Raw genomic sequence first — 25,984 nt, forward strand, 5'->3', positions numbered from 1 at the left:
GAGGTTAAAGTGCCCTGTCAAGGTAGGGGCATCAGGAACTAAACAGAAAGGGATAAGGGGCCAAAAGTTTTTTCTCCACTTGGAGCGGGTACTGGGGCTGTGGCTCAGTGGCAGAGCACTTGTCTAGCATGTGTGAGGCTCCGGGTTCAATCTTCAGCACCACATTAAAAATAAACAAATAAAATACGGGTACTGTGTTCATTAAAAAATCGAAAAAAAAAAAAGGTGTGGGGAAATCTCAGAAAAAGGGAAACAACAGAGTAGAGGAAGGGGATCAAGAGAGAAGAAAGGGGAAAGATATGGGGAAGTACTGAGGAACGAAATCTACATAATTATGCTATGTCCACATATGCATATAACACAATGAATTACACCTGTACACAATGACAATGCACTATTATTTCTATTATATTGGGGGGTACCAGGGATTGAACCTAGGGGTGCTTAACCAATGAGCCATATCCCCAGCCCTTTTTATATTTTATTTTGAGACAGGATCTCACTAAGTTGCTTAGGGCTTTGCTAAATTGCTGAGGCTGGCCTCAAACTAATGATCCCTCTGCCTTAGCCTTCAAAACTGCTGGAATTACAGGCATGTGCCACTGCTCTCTGCTTACACTATAATTATTAGAATAATAATAATAATAGAAGGGACACCAGTAGAGTTGGGTAAGTGGATTGGGGGAGGAAGAGGGAAGGAAAAGAGAAGGTACTGGGGAAGAAGGATGATCAAATTATGTTCTGTGCATGTATAAATATGGCAAAAATGAATCCCATTATTATGTATAATTATGATATACCAACAAAAATAAATTTAAAAAATAAATAATGAAAAGGGATATTTGAAAAGCTGAGTAGCACCAAAGCTTAGTTATGTCCAGGTTGGAAAAGGTGGGGAACTGAAGAGATGGCTGAGATTCTGCCTTTGGTGAAAAGACTTCAGTATGGGAAAAAAGAGAAGAAAGTTATTGGTTTAGAGGAGCTGTGAGGAACTGAGTAACTCAGGAAGGGCCAATGGATAAACTTTTACCCAGAAGTAATACCTAAGCTAAATACTAAAGAGTTAGATAAATAGGGTTTCCACTAAAAGTTTAAAAAAATAAAAGAGCATTCTAGGTAAAGAGTGTGTACAGAGACTGTATTAAATCTTGCAGCAGTGTGCAGTTTCATGACGAGGATAAGTAGCACCAAACACCAAAATGTGAGACACTTACATCATGTTAAGGAATACAAATTTTATCCTGTGGTGATGAGACACAACCATGATTTCTAAAGGGAGAGTAAAGAGAAGCACCATGATCAAAACTATTTCAGGGTGGTAACTCTGAAACACAGACTGGAAAGGTATAAAACAGGAAGACAATAAGGTATAAGAACTAAGAGCATGACATCTGGAGTTAAGTCTGTCCAATTCAAATTGTGGCTCAAAGAGCTTATAAATTGTAGAACCATGGTCAAGTTATTTAACCTCTTTGTTCCCTCAGTTTTCTCATCTGTAAAATGGGAGTGACAGTATTATTCAGAAGGTTGTTTAATATGAGGAATTCACAAGATAGTATGTGTAAAGTGTTTAATACAAGTCTTGATACAGGGATAAATGCTAGCTGCTATCAAAGGCTGCAAGTTCATGAACAGAAGGTTGTATCCACATATGGTCTAGTATTGATGATGTGATAATGCTCGGATTTTTTTTTTTTTTTTTGTACAGGGGATTGAACCCAGGGACCCTCTACTACTAAACTACATCCTCTTTTGCTTTTCTTTTCTTTTCTTTTTTTTTTTTTTTTTTTTTTTTTTTTGGAGACAGAGTCTTGCTAAATTGCTGAGGCTGGCCCCAAACTTGGATGCCCTGCCTTAGCCTTCAAGTCCCTGGGATTACAGGTGCACACAACTGTGCTGGCAACTTGAAGCTTTCTTTTCCTATCTCTTCATCAAGTTAACTCCAAATTATCCTTTATAACTCAGTTCAAATATTTCATCTAAACAATCCCTAACACCCTAGAGTAGGTCAAGACCTTATTGTACATTCTTGTAGCACCATATTCCTTTCCTCCATATCAGTCACAGTTTCTAATTACACTTGTGTTTGATTTCTCTTCCTCCACTACCCTAAGTTCCATGAAATCATACAATGTGTGCTCATCACTAAACTCTTACAACTCAGCATGATGCCAGGAACAGTTTAGTGCTTGGTAAGTATTTCTTAAATGAATAAAAGGTTTCAAACTATTTTAAAAGTGACTCCCCTTTAAATTTCTTCTTCATATGGAATCCCACAATACAGATAAAAGTAGGTTTTAGAAATAGAAAAAAAAAAAAAAAAGTAGGTGGTTTGAAGGATATAAAGCCCTGTTCTCACGGCTTCCATATGGCTCTTGAATCAGTTCTACAATCCTATAAAGCTTTTGTAGAATACAGTGTAAAACAACTGTTTGTCTCAAGCAAGAAGAGACGTGTGTGAAGTAAACTGTGATAACTAAAAAGGAGTGATAGCTGGATACAGTGGTATGCTTAGCTAATGGAGGAAAAAAAAAGGGGGGATATTGAAAAGTCAACTATCCTATATCATTAATGCTAAGGTATCTCAATTTCAGAGATAATAAAAACATGAAAAAAATAGCCAGTGGCAATTCAAAGTTTCACCAATTATGTAATTCTAGCCACTTGGGAGGCTGAAGCACAAAGACTTCAAAGTTTAAGGCCAGCCTGGGCAACTTAGCCAGACTCTGACTCAAAATTTAAAAAATAAATAAATAAAAAGGGGGGGCTGGAGTTGTGGCTCAGTAGTGGAGCACCTGCCTAGCATGTGTGATGCCCTGGGTTCAATTCTCAGCACCGCATATAAATAAATGAATAAAATAAAGGTCAATCAACATCTTTAAAAATATTTTTAAAAAATAAATAAATAAATAAACAAATAAAAAGGGGTGAGGGTATAGTTCATTGGTAGAATGATTGCCTAGAATGCACGCGGCCTTGGACCTTGGATGGGTTCAAGCCCTAGCATTGAAAAAAAAACCCCTCAAAACTCAAGTCTGTCTCACTCATAAATCAAACCATTATGCTATACTGTCAGGCAGTTCTGAGAGTTAAGTCTTAGACATGGAACATATACTGGGATCCAGTTAGAAATTATCAGTAATTAGTGAAAAATATGATTTCAGGGCTGGAGACACAGATTTAGGTCCCATTTGGAACAGCACAAATATAACCAGAAGACAGTCTATGGTAGGATCACACTTGTTTATTAGGCCATTAAAGGCGGATATGTTCATTTGCGATTGAAATTTGCTAATCTTCTACCAAGGCTTCTGCCTCCCATAGCTCCAGGGGGTGCCAGCATTAAGAGAGGAAGTGGGAGACTTCAGGAAAATTTCCAGAACTCTAAGAATTCCTTTCTGATCCTTCCCCTTTTCCATTTGGGAAGGTTTTGTTTGTTTGTTTGTTTGTTTGTTTAAGAGGAAGCCAGCAGCCACACCAATGTCAATAAAAATGAGACAGTACAGGAGGTTAAAAGACTAGATTTGGGGATCATTCTTCATATTACCTTCTTACTTCAGATCCACATCTCCTCCTGCTTGGGATTCTATGGTCCTCACCCAAACAACTAGCATTTGTGAATGGCTCCTTATAACTGACAAAGGGTATTACAGCTCTGTACAGTAGACATTATTATTTACACTTTGCTAAAGAGGAAAAAGTTTAGAAAAGTTCTCTTGCCTAAGGTCACATAACTAAAAAGCAACAGGGCTGTGATGCAACTCTTATCTTCTCTGGCTTCTAACCTGGAGCTCTTTCAAGTAGACTCATGCAAGAAAACTTGAGCCACCCACTTACAAACCATCATTCCTATGTACACTTTCACTGAATTTAAAAAGAAAACATGGCGACTAAAAAGGGGCTAGTGGTATACTGGTAATGTTCTGTTTCTTGAAGCAGGCACTAGTTACACAGGTGTATTCACTTTTAGGAAAGCCACCAAGCTACATACTCTGTGTACTTTTCTGTATTTATGATATACTTTAATTTCTTTAAAACACAAGGCAGGGGCTGGGGTTGTGGCTCAGAGATAGAGTACTAGCCTAGCATGCATGAGGTTCGATCCTCAGCACCTCATGAAAATAAAATAAAGATATTGTGTCCACCTATAATTAATAAATAAATAAATGAATAAATAAACAAATAAATAAATAAGCTCCAGGCAGGCTGGGCATGGTGGTGAATGGCAGTAATCCCAGCAATTTGGGAGACTAAGGCAGGAGGATCTCAAATTCAAGGTCAACTTCAGCAACTTAGTAAGAACCTGTCTCAAAATTTAAAAAAAAATAAATAAAAATAGCCAGGTGCAGTGGTGCATGCCTGTAATCCCAGCAGCTCAGGAGGCTGAGGCAGGAGGATCGCAAGTTCAACGCCAGCCTCAGCAATTTAGTGAGGCTCTGAGCAACTTAGTGAGACCCTGTGTCTAAATAAAATACAAAATAGGGCTAGGGATGTGGCCCAGTGGTTGAGTGCCCCTGAGTTCAATTTCTGGAACCGATAAACAGACAGACAGATAGATAGATAGATAGAGATCGAGCGAGAGTGCTGGGGATATAGTTCAGTGGTAAAGCACCTCTGGGTCCAACCTTTAGTGCCTCGAAAAAAAAACCCAAACACCAATAGTGGGCATAGTGGCACATGCCTGTAATCCCAGCTACCAGAAAGGCTGGAAGATTGCAAGTTCAAGGCCCAGTCTAGGTAACTTAAAGAGCCCCTCAAAACAAAATATTTTAAAAGGACTAGAGATGTAAGCTTAGTGGTAGAGTGCTTGCCTAGCATGCGTGAGGCCCAGAATTCAATCCCCAGTAACTCAAAAAATAAAATAAAATAAAGTCAAACAAGAAAATACCAAGTAAATTTAAAATAGAGAGTAAAAGAGCTCAGGCATCTTAAGTTGTATGCATCAAGGCTATACATATATTTATTTACCTAATTTTTCAAATAGATATATATATCAGACAGCTACCAGTTAAGTGAGGATGCACAAAATCCTTCCATACTGAAATAATATACGTATCTACTTCTCCCCATCCAGAACATCTTGGTAATGTGACTAAATCTGATGAGACTGGAAGCAATGGAAGCCAAAAATAAAAAGGCATCAGACAGTCAAACTATCCTATATAATTAATGCTAAGGTATCTCAATTTCAGAGATAATAAAAATTGGGGGAAAAAAAAGCCATGGCAATTGAAAGCTTCACCAGTTATAAAATACATCCCAAATTCAGAGTTAGAAAGTAAAACAGAATAGTATTTTCAAATAAATAAATACAATGTTGTCATCTCAATAGGTAATCTCAATAGGTGTGGGCTCACAGGCTTGTACAATGTATCTCCTATACAAATTCTGTTTCAGAGATAAGGAGAGACAAAGGTCCTCACTTAACAATTGTTAGAAAACCTTATTAAAGTTCACACATCAGAAAGCTGAGAATGACAATGACAGTGCTTCTCTACCAGAAGTCCTTGCATAGTAATTCTATTTTTACTTTCATAATGCCTTACTTCATTAACTCACTAAAGAATAAAAGTCACCTATTAAAAATCGATTAAGATAAAAAGGTGTTTAGAAAACTTCCTTCCTTGCTTACACAAGTTTGTTTTCCTTATTCTCCAAAATCAATGAGGCAATACAAGTCAGACAAAAGAAAAAGTTAAACTCCCGGCCCTTTTCCATTACTCTCCAAGTCCTCTCACAAGATGAGAAATGGTAACATTTTTCCATGTCCCCCCAAAACATAAGTATAAATACATCAGAGAGGGATTTTAATTTTTATCTTTAGAATACTAGGCTTCCGCTTCATACATTGTTCTACACTTGTTTATCTCCCCTAATAATTTATCAACATTTAGGGCTGGGGCTGGGGCTGTGGCTCAGAGGTAGAGCGCTCACCTAGCATTCGTGAGGCACTGGGTTCAATCCTCAGCACCACATAAAGTAAAATAAAGACATTGTGTCCACCTATAACTAAAGAAATTAATAATAATAATAATAATTAATAATAATAATAATTTATCAACATTTCTTTAGGCATCAATAAACAAAATCCTAACTCATACTTTTAAAAAGATGCTGTAGGGCTAGGGATATAGCTCAGTTGGTACAGTGCTTGCCTCGCATACACAAGGCCCTGGGTTCAATCCCCAGGGACACACACACAAAAAAAAAACTGCTATAAAGGAAATGCCATAATGTGTTCCCATACTGTCCTATTGATGGACGTGGCTATCTTCTTTTTTTTTTCAAGCCAGGGTCTCACTTCATTGCTCACACTAGCCTCAGGTGATTCTCTTTCCTCAGTCTCCTGAGACTAGAGGTATGTGCCACCATACTTAGCAAAAGAGCTTTCTTCAATATGCTACCATTTCAAACAATGAATACTCTTGTATATATTTCCATTTATTGATTAACTGATTGAATGATTGGTGCTAGGGATTGAATCCAGGGCCTTGTGCATGGGAGGCAAACAATCTACCAACTGATTTATCCCTGGCCTATATTTCTTTTTAAATAAAACTGTTTCTACACACTTTCCTTGTTGTCCTGTGTTCTGATTGCTCCCTTTTCTATTGTCATCCCTGCTTTCCTTGCCCAGAGAATTATCCTCAGGGTCCAGTGTGATAACAGAAGACAAATGAATTTGGAGGGTGTCAAAATATGACAGTTATTGGTGCTAGATTGGAACTGGCCTGCTTGGCTACATATCCCAGCCACCTGAACAGACTACCTCCTCCCACCTCACATGTACTCCCTGTTCTGGTCTCAGCAGCTCCTTCCAACTCAACTGATGTGGGCAGAACTGGCTTGGGGAATTAATCCTACTTTGTCATTCCTGTCCCTGGCAAGTGCAGACAAGCCCACCAACTACCTAAACTATTGAGACAGAGGAAGAATACATTATTGCTGTGAAAGAGTATAATACACAAGTATATAGAGTAGAACACAAAACTCCCCATTCACCAAACCTTAAACCACATTCACTAATACATTCCCTCCTCAGATGTGACCACTGTTGCAAGTTTCTTGTATAACCTTTCAGAGCCGGGTGCAGTAGCACACGCCTGGCTTGGGAGACTGAGGCAGGAGGATCGTGAGTTCAAAGCCAGCCTCAGCAAAAAGTTGCTAAGCAACTCAGTGAGACCCTGTCTCTAAATAAAAATACAAAAAAGGACTGGGGATGTGGCTCATTGGCAAGTGTCCCTGAGTTCAATAGCCCCAGTACAAGAACTTTCAGACTTTTCCTAAGCACATCTGCACACATGCACATATAAACACACGTCTTTGCTTTATATGCCTGTCTTCAAGCTGTATAACTACAAGTTGCCCTTTTCATTTAAAATTTTAATCTTTTCATTATAGTGTAATTGTAACGTGTGTACACACACACACATACACACACACACACATATATACATACATATAACAAATATATTTGTTATATAGATGTTATATAGATGTTAAATGTGGGTTGTTATTATTTAGACCCAAGAAATAAATGTTTTAAGCCTTTGCAGACCATATGATCACAGCTTCTAACCTCTGCCATCAGAGAATGAAAGTAGCTATAGACGATAGGTCAATGAGTGGGGGTGTTGGATTCCCCATTCTTAAAACCTTGAGAAAAATCCCAGAGTTAGGATGTAACCTAACTTTATTCTCCCATTTTGCTTTTCTCCCATTTAGTTTGTTCACAGTGTTTTGTCACGACAAAGCATGCTGCATTGATAATACTGGAATACCCACCTCTTTTTACACATAAGCTAGTATTTCTCTAGGATATTTACAAAAAGTGGAAATGATGGGTCAAAAAGTTTGTACACTGCAACTGTAAACAACCATTCAAAAAGGTGTAGCAGTTTTAGTTTCATCAAAAAAGCATAAAAATTCCTCTTTCTACACCTATAGGCAGATTTTCTTTATTTTATTGATATAAAAGATATAAAACAATACATTATTGTTTTAATTTACATTTTCCTGATTTCCAGATAGTTAAAACATCTACTCATTCTTATCCTGTCCATCTCCCCAAGTACTGAGGATTGACCCTAGGGATGCTCTACCACTGACTTATACCCCCAGCCTTTTTCTTTTGAGACCAGGTCTTGCTAAGGCTAGTCTTCAACTTGGCTCAGCATTCCAAGTAGCTAATCATTCTTATTTCTTTTTTAAATATATTTTTTACTTGTCAATGGACCTTTTATTTATTTATTTTTTTTACTTATTTATGTGTGGTACTGAGACTCGAACCCAGTTGCTCACACATGCGAGGCAAGCACTCTGCCACTGAGCTACAGCCCCAGCCCCCATTCTTATTTCTCATAAAGGTATTGCCATTTTGATTTTAAACAGGAGGGCTCAGAGAGGTTAACGTGACATAGTCAATAAGTAGCAGGCATCGAAGCTAAGTATTTTTAACAAAGTTAGCAAAGTTAGGTCTCTGACTCTGTCAAGTATACTTCCCACTACTCACTGTCAGCAAATTATGGCTTGTACGCCAACAGCCCATGTTTTGTAAATCAAGTTTTACCAAAATAGCCACCCCCACTCATTGACCTATTGTCTATAGCTACTTTCATTCTCTGATGGCAGAGGTTAGAAGCTGTGATCATATGGTCTGCAAAGGCTTAAAACATTTATTTCTTGGGTCTAAATAATAACAACCCACATTTAACATCTAAAGAAAAGCTTTTCAATGGCCGATTGACTACAGTGGGCTTATGTTACAAAGTGGCTTATTTTTAAATGAATTTATATGCAGTATAGGACTGATACATAATATTTTTTTTTTTAAAGAGAGAGTGAGAGAGGAGAGAGAGAGAGAGAGAGAGAGAGAGAGAGAGAGAGAGAGAGAGAGAGAGAATTTTTAATATTTATTTTTCAGTTCTCGGCGGACACAACATCTTTGTTGGTATGTGGTGCTGAGGATCGAACCCGGGTCGCACGCATACCAGGCAAGCGCGCTACCGCTTGAGCCACATATTGAAAGAAAGAGCTCAAAACCACAAATAAAGTCAAAAGACATACCTCTACTACCAGGCTGCAACAATACTCCAAAGGGTTTCCTATCCACTACTCTTCATCTTCCTTTGTTTCTTTAATTTCAACTAATGGGAAACAGATCTGGCTGGTTCCTATTGTCCTTCAGTGACTTTGACAAGCTATGTGGCTCCCACCCACACACCACAATAATATGAAACCAAATTAAGCCCTGTTACCTCTGCTGTAAACCTCCCAACATATCCTAACCTAACACAGCTCTTTCCTTGCTTTCACTAGGAAGCAGCTGAAAATTTCCAGCATGTCAAGCCCCTGCCCCTGCCCCTGCCTTGTGGGAAAGACAGGCTGATTCTCCCCTCTCCATCCTCACCTTCTGAAGATTCTGGCCACAAAGGTAAGTAGTCCATTCTCCTGGGAATTTTAGGCTGTTCAGCTCTCAAAGAGCTGACAAGGAAGGTGTTATCATCTATATTTCACAAATGGGGACACTGAAGGTGACTTGTCTCTTTTCCTTTTATTTCCAAAGATCATTTTAGCTAACAGGGCTTCATATATCAGTGACCCCTCTAATTTCTCTTACCGTCCTCTCCCAAATTTTGATTTTATATAAGAATGGCAAAGATGGGCTGGGGTTGTGGCTCAGCGGTAGAGCGCTGGCCTTGCACATGTAGGGCCCTGGGTTCGATCCTCAGCACCACATAAAAATAAGTAAATAAATATAGGTATTGTATCCAACTACAACTGAAAATATAAATATATATGTAAATATATATATATAAGAATGGGGCTGGGGTTGTGGCTCAGTGGTAGAACACTCACCTACTGTGTCTGAGGCCCTGGGTTCAATCCTCAGCACCACATATAAATAAATAAAATAAAGGTATTATGTCCACCTACAACTAAAAAATAATAAATAAGTAAAAGTTTTAAAAAATGGCAAAGAAACCATCATACTCTTCAGGAAAGTGAACATAATCTAGTATTTCAAATAAAAAATTAGTGATTAAAGAAAGAACAGTGCATTTTCTCTTATAAATAAATAAGCATAAGCAAGCACTACTGCTAGTTCTTTGGATATCTATCAAGAACTCTTAAAATGTTCATATTCAAACATTAAATTAAATAAGCCAGACATTAAAGGATAAATTTGCATTTGTATATGTGTATCTATGTTTTACTGGGAATTGAAAACAGGGTTTTGAATATTATAGGCCAGCACTCCACTATAGCGCTACATCCACAACACTTTTTATTTTGAAAGAAGGTCTAAGTAGCCCAGGCTGGCCTCAAAGTTGTGATTCTCCTGCTTAAGGTGAGAGGTAGTAAGATTATAGCCATACCACCTCACTCGCCTGAAATGGATAAATACAGTATAATCTCACTTATGAGGTGGGCAAACTCTTAAGAGACAGAAAGTAGATTTGTTAATGGTTACAGAGTTTCTGTTTGGGGTGATGAAGAAGTTTTGAAAATAGTTATACAACACTGTAAAATATCTATATATAAATATATTAAAATGCCATATATATGTTTACTTAATATTTTATATATATTATACACACACACAAAGCATTCTACCAACTGAGCTATATCCCATCCCACAATATAATATATACAGATATATATATATTTGGTACTGAGGATTGAACCCAGGGGCATTTTTTTTTATATATTTTTTTTTTTTAGTGATCAGCAGACATAACATCTTTGTTTGTATGTGTGCTGAGGATCGAACCTGGGCCACAGGCATGCCAGGCGAGCGCGCTACTGCTTGAGCCACATCCCCAGCCCCCCCAGGGGCATTTTACTACTAAGTTACATCCCCAGCTCTTTTTATTTTTATTTTTTGAGGGAGGCTGAGAAAGGAGGATGATGAGTTCAAAACTCAGCAAAAGAGAGGCAGGAAGCAACTCAGTGAGACCCTGTCTCTAAGTAAAATACAAAATAGGGCTGGGGATGTGGCTCAGTGGCTGAGTACCCCCCGAGTTCAATCCCCAGTACCAAAAAAAAAAAAAAAAAAAAGAAGAAGACAATAAAAAAAAAATGGTTACCAGGACAGGAGAACAGTGCTGACTGTTGCACAATGTCAATTTTAAAAAATTTATATATTCATAAGGAGAATGATCAGAAATCTTCTCTGCAGTATTATTTGAAGTCAAAGAAATAGAAAATAACCTTAACATCTGTTGATAGGAAATGAATAAATACACTTTGGTAGATTCACAGATCACGTTACTACAGAGTAGCTAAAATAAACTACTTGGGTCAAAATAGGCTAAGAAAATTACATATGTACAGTAAAAGGTCATTATATGACATTTATATAGCATATTATGTTGTGGACACATTCAATATGTATAACAACATGCATGGGCCTCATAAATATCAAATTCAGGGAAATATTTAGCACTGGGAAGAAAAGGAGGATATAGGATGGGAGAATTTGAAATGTTTCTTTTCTTATTAAAACAATCAAAAAAATACAACTCTAAAGTTCCTATGTTGAAATGCTGGGTGATGAGTACTTAAATTTCTCTTGTATTATCCTCTACACTTTTCTGTCCATTTTAAATATTTAATAATAATTAAAAAGAAAGTATAGGCAAGAAAAAATAAATGAAAAAAGCATCTATAATTTTAAAAAAATTAGAATACATCCACATGACAAAATATTATGCAGTCATTAAAAATGTGTGTTTGTGGGGCTCTAGTTGTAGCTCAGTGGGGAGAGCACTTGCCTCGCAAGTGTGAGGCACTGGGTTTGATCCTAGCACCACATAAAAACAAATAAAGGCACCGAGTCCATATACAACTAAAATTTTTTTAAAAAATGTGTTTGTTGGGTACTGGAGATTGAACACAAGGGTGCTTTACCACTGAGCTACATTCTCAGGATTTTTTTTTTGGTGAGGGCAGGGTTTAATTAAGTTGACAATCTAGAGGATCTAAGTTGCTGAAACTAGCCTTGAATTTGTGATCTGTGATTCTCCCGCCTCAGCCTCCCAAGTTGCTAGGATTGCAGGTATGTACCATTGCACCTGGGAAAATGTGTTACATAATTTTAAAGACATGGGGAAATATTCAAGAAATGTTGTTGGGCTGGGGGTATAACTCAGTGGTAGAGCAAGACACTCAAGGTTTTTCAAGATCCAGCATGCCAACTTCCCTTTCATCCTCATTTTCAGCTCATTTTAAGATATTGTCTATATCAGGCACATTTTTTCCAAACATACCAGGCACTTTTTATGCTGTGTCTTTGCCCACAGTGTGACCTTCCTGAAATGTCCTGTCTTCTAAACTTGTTGGACTACTATTCATCTTTATAACCTGGCTCAAATGCTTTCTCTCATGTCCCTTCTCACAACTGTTCTGTCCTTTATATGCTCCCATACTGCTTGTTCCTCTACACACTTTATTTCATTCCCATGTGGGTCAATGCTCCTAGAGAGTAGAAACCATCTTATTTGGCTCTACTTGCCACATTTACACAAAAATGGGTATTAAATAATGTTGTCCTGGGTTCGATCCTCAGCACCACATAAAATAAATAAAACTAAAATAAATAAACAATGTTGCCCAACTGAATGATAGCCAGCATGCCCTTATCTAGTAAATTCTTTCAGTGAGGCAGCCAGTAAAGGCAACTGATCAAATAAGAGTCCCTCTAATTTTAAGTCATATACTTAGCATGAGTAACAGGCAGAAAATGTCATGGACCTGCCACTTTAAGGGGATTGGCAAACTGCACTGTGTATACACAATCCTAATTAAAACTAAAGGGCACCGAGGGGAAGTGAAATAGGGAGATTAAGAGGCGTGGATTCTACAGGTTAAATCCTCCCCAGTTAAGAGCCCTCATCTTCCACACTAGTGCCTCATGAGCTCACTAAGCAGCCTATTCTCTCTTGGGGTCACCTGTAGGATCTAATGATTGAAAAGCACCTGATTAGGTCACTTTGTCTCTCCAGCAACTGGCTCTGCTCTTGGGCACTTAACTTCTAATTGTGGTTACATGGGGCTTTTTCTCTAAATGAATCCCACTGCACCATTCAGAGAATTCCTTTTAAAGAAAAGCTTGAAATTAACAACAGCAGGGAAGAAAGTAATTCAATCCTCCAAATCACAATATACATACTGTCCATTTTGATGAAAGTCACCCCCACCTCCTTTAAACAATAGGTCCTCCCAAGGAATGACTTCTCGGGCACCAGCATGTCCTGTGATTGTTTTTCAGGAGAAAGCTCCCAGTGCCTACTTCTCATTAAACAGCTACTTCATGTTTGATCACCCAGCTGTGACTGTTGACTGCAAGTTGCAAGGAGTCACTATAATTTAGGGGTAAAAGGAAATTCCACTCCTACCCACAGTAGTCAAGCAGCTTCACACAAAAAGTTCCCCACCTTGAATCTTCTTAGGCCTAGCTGATTTTCAGATCTAACATCTCTTAACCTTTTCAACACACAAATGAGGCAAACCAGGACTACAATAAGAAAAGGAATCGCAAATACTCATATAGTGACAATGTTTTTTTGATGGTTTGGCACTGGGGATCTAATGACAGAATCTTTTGACCAGGATGCCTAAAATTATTTTACTAATGTGTTATCAACAAGACCACCATTTATAGGAATAGATTCCTGGGTACTATAAATCACCTAATTTGAGTGTGGTTACCTTAACAGCTCCTCTGTTTGACCCCACACTCCAGACCTCCAGCCTGCCCCCAACCCTTGTTCAAATCTACAACTGCTGACAAAAAAAAAAGAAAGAAAAGAAAAAAAAAATCAAAGAAGTGACTTAATACATCATTTCTTCACTTCTTCTACAAAAGACTAGAGCTATCTAATCATCTGCTTTAACCACACCACCTGGGTTCATCCTGGCTGACTCTGGGGACTAGTAAGCATCAGTTGCCAGGCTGAAAATTCCTAAGTCCTGTCTTCTGAAGATGGAACTGCAGTGGCTCCTCAGCTGCAATTTCCTATAGCAAATGTTCCAAACCCCTTTTCAACTCTCAACATATTTGTGATTTGAGAGGATTACCAAAAGAAAGGCTAATTTTCTTTACTATCTGGTCATCTTGACCTAGAAGCAAGAGTATGCACCATGAGTATCAAGGAAAGTGACTCCTATTTAGCAAACAATTCCCATCTTACTAAACCAGATGAAAACCATAACCAAAATACTCCTTAGATGTGCATAGTGGCACACCCCCATAATCCCAGAGACTCCAGAAGCTAAAGTATCACAAATTTGAGACCAGCCTCAGCAACTTAGTGAGACTCTGTGTCAAAATTTAAATAATATAAAAAAAGGTTGCTCAGGGGCTGGGGATGTGGCTCAGCGGTAGCGCGCTCGCCTGGCATGCGTGCGGCCCGGGTTCGATCCTCAGTACTACATACAAACAAAGATGTGTCCGCCAATAACTAAAAAATAAAATATTAAAATTCTCTCTCTCTCTCTCTCTCTCTCTCTCTCTCTCTCTCTCTCTCTCTCTTAAATAAAAAAGAAAAGGTTGCTCAGCAGAATGTGAGTTCAATCCCCAGTACCAAAAAAAAAAAAAAGTATCTCCTTAGTAAGACATTAATTTACTCTAGGAAATTATCACTGCTCAAAATATCTACAAAACATTTATTTGTTTGGGAAGTACTTTAAATATCACTCCGTGTGAAATACAGAAAAAATTAAGTTTTATTTTTTTATAGTCACAGTTCATTCTTCACCAAAAAAAAAAAAAAAAAGGTGGGGGGATTGCTTTGCTTGATTCTTTGGCTCACAGTATCTTCTGGCTATTTGCAATAACTGACTCCACCAAGCAAAAGTGAAGATTTGTTACCACTAAGGATACTCAAAAGAGTGGCTCAGAAGTCAAAAAGTGTTCTGAGCATCAGCAGCATACCAGAATAAATGTAAAGCTGAGAACACACTTTAAGAGGGACAAACTTACAAACATTGTAATTATCCCACAATTACAATGGATATGTACAGTACAATCATACATTACATAATCATAAATTCTGACTCTGAAAAAAAAAATCTCGAGATCATATAATCCAAATGTCTATTTTTATATATGAGAAAACTCCAATCCATTGAGGTTAGGCAATTTGTTTCTAGTAGAATTAATAGCAAGAGCTAGGACTAGAAAATTCAGATATCCTGGCTCCAAAAAAAACACCACATATTTATCCATACAGCTTCCTATTTTCAGCTCCTCACTTTTGTCTTCCATTCCCCTGGGGAAATAATTTGGAACACTAAAGCATACCAGGAATGGTTCTGAAACCCAGTAGCAGAGAAATGGACTTAAGACCAGGACCTCCCTGTGGTGACCCAAGGTTAGTGTCTGGCTCACAAGAATTCTGGGCAATCTACCTCAGAGAGGGGTCAGTGAAAACTTCTGGATACTCACCCCCAAAACTGGAAAATCTTGGTACACCTCCTACAATAACATGTTTGCTATAAGTGATTGAAAGAAGGCTACTTTGAAGAACCTTAATCAGGGAAAAAGAAAACAGCAGAGGTCCCATTTAGGAAAAAGTTGATATATGAAAAAGCAAAGAGACGGCAGGAACCATCTTGGCTTACCTCTTGGCAGACAGCCTGCGCAGGCTAGGCGAGAGTGATCCTAGGCAGTCTGGATTCAAATTAGTCTCTACCCAGAAAAAAAAAGAGGCAAAGCGATAGGAATGCTTCTTCATTCCGCCTTTCCACCACTGTTGGTCAGCTCAGCCTCATCATCCTGGACAACCCCGGTGTTGTATAGATCAGACAGCAGGGAGAAGGGAAGCCATGTGGGCCAGGTCAATGAAGTGAGTCAGTGGCAAAGCAGGAAGAGTCACTGGGGCAGAAATTCTGGCCTCCTGTGGCAAGAATGCCAAACCACACCCCCATCTGGTCAGTACTGAGGAGGCTCTGCCCTATCAGGATTCCCGTCTCTAAACCAGAAAAGGTCCTTCCTCCAGAGGCTCCACATCAATCTTATTTTCAAGAATGTTTCCAAAACCTTGCACAATTTTCTTCTAAAACATCAGACTTTGGTTTAACTTCCCAAATCCTCCACTGTGTGATCATAAGTCATTTATTCACCATTATTTGCCACTGTTCCATGAGTAGACTGGGAACTAATCAAGCCAGTCTTCCCACTTCTGTGCATGAGCCAAGACCTGTCTCATTCTCATGCCACCAGGAGTAGAAAACTCACACACCTTCAGGGGTCAGGACTGGTCACAGAAATGAATGTTCCAGTAGGACATGTGGAAGAACTAGGGAACACTGTGCCCTCCTCAAGGCATTCAAATATTTTAATTGAAATATTAATGTAATACTTCACTGTGAACACCACAATAACCTTTTAAATAGTTAAGTCTTTTTATCTTGCAAGTGAGGAAACTTCCCTATAATTAGGCAGCTAGCGAAACACAGTTTTTAGACCTGTCTGAAGAAATCAAGCATTCTGTACCCAGCAGTTACAAACACCACAAAAGACAGAGGTCTCAAATTCATTTTTCATGAGATACAACCTAAATAGTGGATGAGAGGCCCATATCACAGCTTATCTAAGTAACCATTCCCAAGTATCTCAGATTCTGTCCATCTTCCAGCCAAAGCCTAGGAAGGTTATTCCAAATCCTACTAAATTTCCTCTTCTCTTGATTCCTATAGGATTTCCAAATGAGCCAGCACAATCAAGTGCTAAATTATATACTGCCTTGCAAAAGTGGATTCTGCTGCTGTATATTTTAGTTTTAGCTTCACTAATCAGACTAATGATAAACTTAAATAGTCCCCAACCAAAAATGTTTAACTTTTATCTAATCAAGAAAAAAACAATCACACAAATCCAAATTAAGAGACATTCCGAAAAACAACTAATCTGAACATTTTAAAAACATCAATACTATGGGGCTGGGGTTGTAGCAAAGTTGGTGGAGTGTTAGCATGTGTGAGGCACTGGGTTCGATTCTCAGCAACACATATAATAAATAAAGGTCAATCAACAACAACAAAAATTTTTTTAAAAATCAGTACTATGAAAGACAAAAAAGAATACAAGGTAAAATAAGCCAAATCTGGTGGCACACGACTGTAATCCCAGTGACAGGAGGCTGAGGCAGGAGGAATGCAAGTTCAAAGATAGCCTCTGCTAATGAGGCCCTAAGCAACTCAGCGAGACCCTGTCTCAAAATAAAAAATAAAAAGGGCTGGGATGTGGTTCAGTGGCTAAGCACCCATGGGTTCATTTCCTGGTACCAAAAGAATAAGAAGAAGAAGAAGAAGAAGAAGAAGAAGAAGAAGAAGAAGAAGAAGAAGAATGAGATTAAAGAGGCTGGAGCTGGAACTCTGTGATAAAATATTTGCTTAGCACGTGATGCACAAGGCTCTGGGTTCAATTCTCAGTACCACAAAAAAGAAAAAAAAAAAAGAATGAAAGAAATAGAAACTGGGGGCAGTGATGCTGTGAGGCACACCTATAATCCTGAGGCTGAGGCAGGAGGATCACGAGTTCAAGGCCAACTTAATGAGACACCTTTTCAAAAAAAAAAAATTTAACAGTTTTAGATATACCTCAATAGTAAACCCTGTTCAATCTACAGTATTGCAAAAAAAAAACAAAGAAAAGAAAAGAAAGAGAATAAAGAACTGCTTTCACCAGGCAGGCACAATGGCACACACCTGTAATCCTAGTGACTGGAGACAGAGGCTGATGATGGAGGATCGCACAAAGTCTCCACAATTTAGTGAGAAGCTGTCTCAAAATTAAAAATAAAAAGGACTGAGGATGTGGCTCAGTAGTAGAAAGCCCCTTGGTTCAATCCCTAGTCTACCCCCACCCCCATCCCAACAAGCGTGTGCAAGCTCTCTCTCTCTCTCTCTCTCTCTCTCACACACACACACACACACACCCAACTGTTCAAGGTTAAAGCCAGGCTAAAGAAATGACAAAATCGTAAGTACATGCAGTGCATGATCCCTCAATGGACGCTGAATAGAAAAAAAAAAACCAAAAAAACGTGTTATAGGAGTTACCTTTGGGAAGATTTCAGAAATCCAAAGTATTGTATTCTAGATTTATTTGAATCAATGGTAAATTTTCTGAGTGTTAATAGAAGTGTGGTTATATAGGAAGATATCCTTTTTTAGGAAATACATGCTGAACATTTAGGGATGAAGGAATATATGCATATCTAATAGTCAAAAGGGTGAGATAATGAAGGATACAGAGCCAATGTGGCAAATGTTAATACTAGATGAATGTAAATGAAGAGTATACAAGTATTTGTTATATTATTCTTTTGAAGTATCTGTAGGTTTGAAATTGTTCAAAATAAAAAATTGGTAAGGAGGGAAATCCTGCATTATATACTTTTTCATATACTCAGCTGGGTGAGAGACAGTAGGCAATCATTCACTGCCTGAGGAAACTGGGCTCTGGAGGCTAGCAACCTGACAGAGTCCATTTTCCTGTAGTTCATGAGGGGTACAGCAGGAGCTCTCAGGGAACAAGAAGATTCTCCAAAACTTACACCATCATGCCACAGGAAATCTAGAAAATCAGGAAATCAAAGCTATTACATTATTTCCTCACTCTTCCCTAAGGCCATCAGAGAAGTACAGACTCAACAAATGCCCACAACAAAGCAGAATGCAGCTGCTGTGCACACAGAGCACCAAGTACTAAAGTCACAATGCATCCACCTTGCCACAGAGCACCAAAAACTTTACAGCCTGTAAACAAGTGTCCCTGGCAAGTCACAGGATGGTACTCAAGTGGTCAAATAAATATGTCTGAAATATAGCTTTATCTTTACTCCTTGCCAGATAAACTAGTTCTCAGCTGCAATAAGGCAGAAGAAATCTCCAAGGATTAACCACTAGCATTTCCTGCACTAGCTTCAAAGAAACTGGCCCTTAAATAGGACAGAAAAAGCAGGAAACACAGTTGCCAACAGGGGCCTCAACACAGGAGCAGGCTGTGCAATAAAGCCCTCTTTCCCTTCTACAGCCACAAGATTCTGTTTCTATCAAGTGACCCCTTGTTAGGGCGACTGACTACCCAATGGCCAACCCTTATCTTTGGTTCTCTCCTGCTCTCAATGACCTCGCTCTTTTTTACATAGCTCCTCTCCCAGTCTACCAGAAGGAATAGTCAAAACTATTTCCCCCAAACTTCCATTAACTGTAGTAAGATCTATAGTACTATAACATGGAGCTTGTTTCTCACACCTACAATGTTCAGGGTTTTGTTTTGTTTTGTTTTTTCTTTTTCTGGTACTGGGGATTAAACCCAGGGAGTTTACCACTGAGCTACATCCCCAGACCTTTTATTGCAACAGATTCTTGATAAGTTGCCCAGGCTACCTTGGAACTTGCAATCCTCCTGCCTCAGCCTCTCCAGAAGCTGGGGTGTCACCATGCCTAGCCTACGTTTAGGATTTTACCAAAGACTCAAAATGAAGACATATAAGGCCTGCTTGTCAAACTATGGAATTAAACTATAAAGAACAGAAAATACATGCTTTTAGATGTTACCTGACAAAAAGAGCTTAGCAAGTTTGATGTTACCAAAAACAACAAGAAACAATTTAATAGAAGTAAATGTAAAGTTCTGTGTTTGGCATTAAAAAATAAAATAGAAATGGTACAGACTAATTCACCTGTTACTATTAAAACGGCTGCTTACCAGGCACAGTAATGCACAACTGTAATCCTAGCACCTCAGGAGGCTGAGGCAGGAAAATTGCAAGGTTGAAACTGGCCTCAGCCACTTAGTGAGACCTTGTCTCAAAATAAAAAAGGACTAGGGATGTAGCTCACTAGTAGATCACTTGCCTCACATGTGAGAGTCCCTGGGTTTGACCCCCAATACTGCAAAAAATACATATTTTTAAAAAATGTTTGGGACTGGGGTTGTGGCTCATTTTGGTAGAGCACTTGCCTAGCATGTGTGGGGCCCTGGGTTCGATCCTCAGCACCATGTAAAAATAAATAAATAAAGGTATTGTGTCCATCTATAACTAAAAAAAAAAGTATATATAAAAAAAAGTTTAAGGTTGCTGGGCATGGGGTGCATGCCTGTAATCCGAGCAGCTTGAGAGGCTGAGACAGGAGGATCATGAGTTCAAAGCCAGTCTCAGCAAATTTAGCGAAGCCCTAAGCAATTCAGTGAGACCCTATGTCTAAATAAAATACAAAATAGGGCTGGGGATGTGGCTCAGTGGTTGAGTACCCCTGAATTCAATTCCCAGTACCAAAAAAAAAAAAAAAGTTTAAGGCTAGGCATGGAGGTGCATACCTTTAATTCTAGTGACTCAGGAAGCTGAGGCAGGAGGAACACAAGTTCAAAGCCAGCCTCAGCAACTTCATGAGACCCTATCTCAAAAGAAAAAAATTAAAAAGTGGGGTGGGGATGTAGCTCAGTGATAGAGTATGTCTGGGTTCTATCCCCAGTACCACCACCAGAAAAAAAAAAAAGAAAAAATTTTAAATAAAAACATAATGGCTGCCTGCCAGTAGGGGAAAGGCATCTATGGTGAGGGTATCACACGGTATACTCTCAATGAAACACGAATCTGACAGAAGAGCTATCCATGCAGACTATTACCAATGCAGTCTCAAGTAATTTAGCAGAAGGTGACACACAGTGCCCCCACTTCTGAAGAGCAAAGTTAGAGTAAATGCAGAGGAAAAATGCCAATAACCGTGCTAAAGGGTCTGGAAGGAGTATGTCCTGCTGAACACAGGACAGAATATAAATAGTTAGGGAGGGAGGAGGGGACATTAAACTTTCAAATATATGCACACCTATAGTGTAGATGAGGAGAAAGACTTATGAGTCCCTCACAAGAAGATAAAATCAGTAGGGCATGGTGGCACAAACCTGTAATCCCAGAGATTCAAGAGGCTGAGACAGGAGGATTGCAAATTCAAAGCCACCCTCTGTAATTTAGCAAGGCTCTAAGGAACTTAGCAAGACCCTGTCTTAAAATAAACTAAAAAAGGAAAGAAAAACACAGAATTTATGATTGAAAGTTATAGGGAGATAGATTGTGGCCTGTCAAAGGGAAGACTTTTCACTATATTGTATAAGTTAAGAATGTAGAATATGGGCTGGGCGCAGTGGCACATGCTTGTAAGCCCAGCAGCACACAAGAAGCTGAATAATAAAAAAAAATTGGATCCATTTTTTCATGAGCGCTCCTCATATATGATATATGGACATACGCACATACAGACATACAACACAAAACACAAGTGTGCACACATAATACAATACATACAACACATAACATAATAGTAAAGGCCTTGTAGCTTTTCACAGGTGAAATCTCCATTGCAATGTTTAAAAACTCCACAGTCAAAAAATAGAACTGATCAGAAAAACATTAACCTAGGTCTGTATGAGCTCAAAAAATAAAATAGAACTTAATGATGTGGGAAAGGGCAATAATAAAATAGATATTGAAAAAAGCATCCTGGTTTCATTAGCCTCCAGGTATGGGAGAACCATTGTCACATATGTAAGGATAGCCAAACTGGAGTTCTGGATATCAGCTGTTCCAGATTTGAGCCAAATCATCTTCTTTTTGGTCTGTATAAATCATTTTAGTTAATCTCTCTGAAATCCAAATCGGCTGCTATTCTCCCTGTGGAAACACACAAACACACCCCCGACTCCAGACAATCACTGGGTAAGGACCTTTCCATAGTACTGTTAGAATATCCTTGGGCTTATGTACATTTTTTGGACACATGTGCCTTTCTGCAGCACTAAGCCCTGATGAATCCAAATTTAAAAAGTTTAGAGTAAAAAGGGTTATTTTAAGTTTATCTTTGGGGGATATATACCCCTTCCCAATTCCCTCTTTTTGCTTTAATAAGTACATTTTAATAGTTTGATGAACTCTTTCAACTATGCCTTGTCCCTGTGGATTTTATGGGATTCCTGTTATATGAGTAATGCCAAATGATGAGCAAAATTGCTTAAAAGAGGTAGAAGTATAGCCAGGGCCATTATCTGTTTTTAACTGTTTTGGAACGCCAACAGTGGCAAAATTTTGTAAGCAATGAGCTATAATATCTTTAGTTTTTTCTCCGGCATGAAGAGAGCCCATCAAAAATCCATAAGAAGTATCAACTGTAACATGCAAATATTTTAATTTTCCAAATTCTGGCAAGTGTGTGACTTCCATCTGCCAACTATGGTTAGGTATCAGTCCTCTAGGATTGACTCCAAGATTAACTTGTGGTAAAAATCACACAATTTTGACATTGTTTTATTATTTGTCTAGCTTGTTCCTTAGTTATTTTAAAACGCTTTTTTATAAAGTATTTGCACTGACATGGAAGGATTTTTGAAAATTTGTAGCTTCTTCTAGCATAGAAAAAAATATGTATGTCATGTGTAGTTTTATCTGCTAAATTATTGCCCAAACTAAGGGCTCCAGGCAATCCTGTATGTGCCCTGATATGTCCTATAAAGAATGGATCTTTTCTATCCCAGATTAGACTTTGTATAGTGGAAAACAAAGAGAAAACAGTAGAGGAAGGGGAAATCCTACCAGCATCTTCAAGGGATACTATAGCATTAACTATATACTGACTATCAGAAAATAAATTAAATACAGAATCTTTAAACATCATAAAAGCTTGTAATACTGCGTTAAGCTCTACTTTTTGAGCTGATTGTTTGGGTAGTAAAAATGTAAAAGTTTGATCAGGGGTAACTACTGCTACTGTACCATTATTTAACCCATCAGTGAATATATTTGGAGCATTCATGATAGGTATTTTTCTTGTCATTGTTGGAAAAACTACAGGATGCGAAGACCAAAAAGACAACAAAGGATTAGATGGTAAGTGGTTATCAAATGAAACATTAGATTTACACATGATTATTGCCTAGTATTTAACTCATTAGCTAACTCATCAATTTGATCCATAGTATATGGAGTAATAATTTTATTGGGAGAAATTCCAAACACTCCCTTTGCTGCTTTTATTCCTTTGAGTATTAATTGTCCTACAGCCTCAGGATACCTAGTAAGAATAGTGTTAGGAGAATAAGATAAATGTATCCATAATAATGGACCTTCTTGCCAAAATACTCCTGTAGGAATATTTTTTGTTGGTAGTACAATAAATAATAAAGGCAAACTTATATCAATTCTATCCAAATGCATATTTTCCATATATGTTTCAATGATTTTTAATGTCTTTCTTGCTTCAGGCGTTAACATGCGGGGTGAATTAACATGTGGGGTGAATTTGGATGTGATGGACCTTTTAGGATATCAAATAAAGGTCCCAACTCTCCTGTTGGTATGCCTAGATAAGGCCTTATCCAATTTATATCTCCTAATAACTTTTGAAAGTGATTTGAGTTGATCTACTCATATTTGAATTTTTGGTGGACGGACCATGGTTGAGGATAATAGAACTCCTAAATAATTAATTGGAAACTTTAATTGTACTTTATCTATTGCTACCTCTAGATTATAATTTTTTAATAAATTTGTAAGTGTGGCATAACATTTTAGCAATGTGTTTTTATCTTTGTGTGCTAATAATACATCGTCCATATAGTGAAATATTTATAGTTCAGGATTTTGATTTCTAAGTAGCTGGATTGCTTTGTTAACATAAATTTGATACATAGTTGGGACAGCCATCCCTTGAGGGAGTACTTTCCATTCATATCTCTAATCAGGACCTTCACGATTCAACACAGGGACAGTAAATGCAAAACGTGGACTATCCTCAGGATGAATTGGAATTGAAAAAAAAAACAATCCTTAATATCTATAACTAAAACATACAAGGTTTTTGGCAAAGCAGACAATTGAGGAATCCCTGATTTAGCAGGTCCCATAATAACCATCTCATTATTAATGGCTCTTAAACCTTGCAATAATCTCCATTTATCAGATTTTTTTTTTTAGTTTTTTTTAGAAAGGGAGAGAGAGAGAGAATTTTTTAATATTTATTTATTTATTTTTTTAGTATTTGGCGGACACAACATCTTTGTTGGTATGTGGTGCTGAGGATCGAACCCGGGCCGCACGCATGCCAGGCGAGCGTGCTACCGCTTGAGCCACATCCCCAGCCCGATTTTTTTTTTATGACAAAAATGGGAGTATTAAGGGGAGATACAGAAGATTGTATATGTCCCTCCGCTAATTGTTATTTGACCAGGTCATGGGCTGTTTGTATCTTTTCTTTAGTCAGGGGCCACTGAGGAACCCATACTGGCCTTTCTGATTTCCAAGTAATTTTTATTATCTCAGTGACCCCCTCCTGAAAACCCAATCCATGTCTATCTATTCCTTGATCTATTTGTATTGGTGCCATACCTTGTTCTTATTCTCCTAATCTTTTTCCTTTCCTAAAACCTTGTCTAGCCATAATAGTGGGCACATTTGGATTGATGTTATTTGTTAATGTCAAACCTAATTGATCTAGGACATCTCGTCCCCATAAATTTATAGGAAGATGATCCAATACATATGGCTGTATAGTTCCTTCACATCCTTCAGGATCCTTCCAATCTAATACCATTGCACTCCTAGGCCTCGAAGCGTTTGAGTGGCTTGTTGTAACAGCCAATGTTTTGGCCATTCTTGACAAGAGATGATGCTAAGGTCTGCACCTGTATCCAGTAGCCCATTAAATTCATTTCCTTGAATATTTAGTTTTAGCATGGGGCGAGAATCTAAATTTAAAGAAAGCATACCCAATCTATACCTGTAGAGCCTAATCCCCTGGAACCTCTTTCTATAGTATGGCTGGAAAATTTATCATGTAGGCTGGGTATTATTAATAACTGTGCTATTCTATCTCCTGGAAAAATTACTGATATACCCCTTGGAGAACTGGCTATAATTTTTATTTCACCTTCATAATCAGGATCAATTACCCCAGGACTTATCATAATTCCTTTTAGAGTAGAAGAACTGTGTCCCAATAATAAGCCTACTCTTCCTTGGGGAAGAGGTCCTTTTACCCCTGTGGGAATGATTTGAACTCCCATCTCTGGAGTTAGTACTGCTCTGGCGGAGGCGCAGATGTCCAATCCTGCACTCCCTCTGGTTTGTCTAATGAGGTATCTAATGGATAATGTGTCCTGGGCACTACCCTGATGGTGTTGCTGGGTTCCTCCAGTGCCCCGTATATTTGTGGTCGTGGGCCCCCCTGTCCGTTTTTTGGCAATGGAGTCCGATGCTTTTCTCCACGATATCGTGGGTAAACATCTGGTCCTTGTCCGTTTTTTGATAACAGAGTACCCTGTATGGTGGTTTGAGAACGGCATTCATTAGCCCAATGTCTCCCTCTATGGCACTGTGGGCAAATACCCAGTATTCTACCCCTTTGATACCTAGTTTTGTTAAACCCTCCTCCTATGGGGCAACTCCTTTTAAAATGTCCTGTTTGTTCACAATTGTAGCATGTTTTTGGCCTGGCATCTAAAGCCTGCTGTACTGCAGCTGCCAAGACTTGCCCCTGTTCATTAATGTCTCTACATAATTTAATATATGTATTTAAATCTTCATGTTTCCATGGTCTAATGGCCTCCTTGCACCATCGATTTGCTTGTTCATAGGCTAGCTGCTTAATTAATGGCATTGAAGGTTTTGTATCCCCAAAAACTCTGGTAGCTGTTTGAATAAGCCTATCTACAAATTCAGCATAAGGTACATTAGCTCCTTGTATTACCTTAGATAATTGACCTTGTAAATCTCCATGTCCCTGTAAAGTCTTCCATGCCCTAACCGCATCTGCAGCAATTTGTGAGTATATGGCAGGATCATATCCAATTTGTTGCTGCTGACCCTCATAAGGTCCCTTTCCTAACAACATATCTAGATTTCTCTGAGGATAACTGGCTGCTGCATTTCGCCTAGCTGTCTCCATGCAAAATTCCTGATTGGCAACCTTCCATAACAGA

General features: G+C 38.4%; 1 protein-coding gene across 2 annotated transcripts in view; it reads right to left on the reverse strand.

Annotated features, from left to right (window-relative positions):
- Numa1 (nuclear mitotic apparatus protein 1) overlaps positions 1-25,984 on the reverse strand; it is a 79,052-nt gene that overhangs the window by 47,871 nt on the left and 5,197 nt on the right. The window contains exon 1 of one of the 2 annotated variants that reach the window (XM_078046598.1): positions 15,628-15,860. The exons of the other annotated variant lie outside the window; for it this stretch is intronic. The gene's annotated coding sequence lies outside the window, so the exon portion shown is untranslated. Of the gene's footprint in view, positions 1-15,627; positions 15,861-25,984 lie in introns of those variants that run through there. 2 annotated transcript variants of the gene reach the window in all.

Source organism: Ictidomys tridecemlineatus, chromosome 4 (genome assembly GCF_052094955.1).
Source record: "Ictidomys tridecemlineatus isolate mIctTri1 chromosome 4, mIctTri1.hap1, whole genome shotgun sequence".
NCBI lineage: Eukaryota > Metazoa > Chordata > Mammalia > Rodentia > Sciuridae > Ictidomys > Ictidomys tridecemlineatus.